This window comes from Xenopus tropicalis, chromosome 7 (assembly GCF_000004195.4).
Source record: "Xenopus tropicalis strain Nigerian chromosome 7, UCB_Xtro_10.0, whole genome shotgun sequence".
Classification (NCBI taxonomy): Eukaryota; Metazoa; Chordata; class Amphibia; order Anura; family Pipidae; genus Xenopus; species Xenopus tropicalis.
The window spans coordinates 39,536,159-39,538,824 of NC_030683.2; positions in this window are offsets into that span (position 1 = coordinate 39,536,159).

Sequence of the window (2,666 nt, forward strand, 5' to 3'; positions counted from 1 at the left end):
AATCAGTTTAGTGTGCACTCTTAAAGTAATATTAACACAAAAAAAATAGTTTAAAAAATATGAATCTACATAAAAATTATTTTTCACAGATAGGGCTGCATTTGTATTGTATTAAGTAATTGTTACTTGAAGTCCCTAAACCTGATTGTTTTGCCAACCTGACTGGCCCTTCTCAGCCTGTCAGTTATAGCTTCTAATACTAACAGACTCCTGCTGCACAAATATGGCTGCCCCCTCATAGAGGAACATGGGGGATCAGATAGGTAATGTAAAAGCATCGGGCAAATATTTTTATGGAAACATTATTACTCACATGCAAAGACAATGTTATGATATATTTTTTAAAAAGTTTAATTTGAATCAGTATCTCTTTAAGGGAGATGTGAGCCCATTTTCAGATCTGGACTGGGATTTAAAATAGGCTCTGGCATTTTAAAGGAACAGTATCATCAAAAAATTTAAGTATTTTATTTAGTCTGGAAAAAAGGAGAAAAGGCATGGGCAGACAGATAAGCAGATAAAATCCCATTGTATTCTACAGAACTTTTCTTCTACTAAGTAACCTGTGCCTTTTCTCCTTTTATTCAGACTAAATGGCTGCCCCTACACAGCAGCTTGTTTACATAAAATATAATAGTATTACTGAAGCAAAAACACAGTGCAGGGCAAAAGTACATTAGTACAACAGCGTTATTTTCTTCACCATCTACACCAGCCCACACTAACTCCGTCCATATAAGGTGTGAACTGTGTGTAGTTTTGAGTACAGAAACAGGAAGAAGAGCTTCTAAAAAAGACAGCACAAAAATATAAAAGTGTAGAAAAACAGCAAGAGAGATGATACACTGGTTCCACACTGTGTCTGTCATGAAATGCAAGTGCCATTTTGTATCATGAAATGTTGGGGGGCAAATTGTGTCTGTTATAAAGGGCTATTACCACTCTGTATTATGAAATGCCTTGTAGATTGTAAGCTCTTTTGGGCAGGGCTCTCTTCACCTCTTGTATCGGTTAATGATTGCTTTATATGTTACTCTGTATGTCCAATGTATGAAACCCACTTATTGTACAGCGCTGCGGAATATGTTGGCGCTTTATAAATAAATGTTAATAATAATAATAATAATAAAAGTAGCTCTTTTGGGCAGGGCCCTCTTCACCCCTTGTATCGGTTATTGGTTGCTTTATATGTTACTCTGTATGTCCAATGTATGTAACCCACTTATTGTACAGCGCTGCGGAATATGTTGGCGCTTTATAAATAAATGTTAATGTAATGTAATGTAATAAAAGGTCCTGTGTGCTGCAAACTGGGCATGCTTTTGGTTTTCGCCATCATGGTACGCACAGTTTTTCATTATGCCCATCACGTGGCTTGCTTGGCTATACCTTACTATGGGGATATTGTTATAAAAATTAACAAGATTACCCCAGCTGTAGTAATACATAGCTCTATTAAAGGAAAAGTAACACTAAATTTTTTCAATTAAAATATCTATCCTACCCTGCTCCAATAATTGCCCTATCTTGCACACAATTTATTATTTTGAATGCTTTATTAGAAAATACCTGCTAAAACTTTGCTTCCAGTCACTTCAAATACGGCGATACTCCCTCTGCACAATCCACTATGCGACAATCCACATCTCCTCCTAGCCCGACTCCAAAACTGGAAGTCAATTGTTTGCTTGTACAGAATGAAGGCTATGAGGTTATGTGGATCGTCGCATAGTGGATTGTGCAGAGGGAGGATCGCCATATCGCCGTATTTGAAGTGACCGGAAGCAAAGTTTTAGCAGGTATTTTCTAATAAAGCATTCAAAATAATAAATGGTGTGCAAGATAGGGCAATTATTGGAGCAGGGTACAATAGATTTTTTACTTAAAAAAATTTAGTGTTACTTTCCCTTTAAGAAAGGCCCTCTTGTATTAGTTGTATTTTTGTATTCACCTCTATGTTCCTAGTGGTCCTATAATTGAAGAACAATCCCACATTGAGATTGGGAAGATGGGGGTGGGGGGTACCTGGGCGTTAATCGGTATGGCCCAATTTTGCCCTCATTGTATTATTTAAATAACGGGGACAACCATCTATTGTACAGCGCTGTGAAATATGTTGGTGCTTTATAAACATTGTTAGTAATGATAAGGAAGAGTCTACAAACATTATAGGGGGCAATAAGAACAGATGTCTCCTTCCAGTCCACACGCATCACATGACCTGGTGCCCAGGGAGGGGCAACAGAGCCTCCCAATTCATGCCACTGGCATGACCAGTAAAATATTCCGATGATAACATTTTGCTTATTTTTGGCTACCAGAGCCGTTGCAAACACTGCTGTTTGATTAGTTACCAAAATAGAAAAAGCATCTCCTGCGTTGCTTAGCAACCATGTTGCGAACCTGCTGTACAGAAGTATTAAGAACACTGTATTGTTCAATAGCGGACTCTGCAAATAATGATATTCTGTGTTTAGTACAGAGGACAATGCAAATGGGTCCAAAACGTATAACTCCTAAAAACGTCCTTAGAGCTTGCTCGCTGCAAGTTTTCGGTTCCTATTTGCGCTCACCACTTCCCATTTTCAGCACAGCCCCGCCCACCAGTAGCCCCGCCCACCAGCTAAAGTTGCCCTTCGCTTGGAAGTTACGCAGTACAAGGGCAC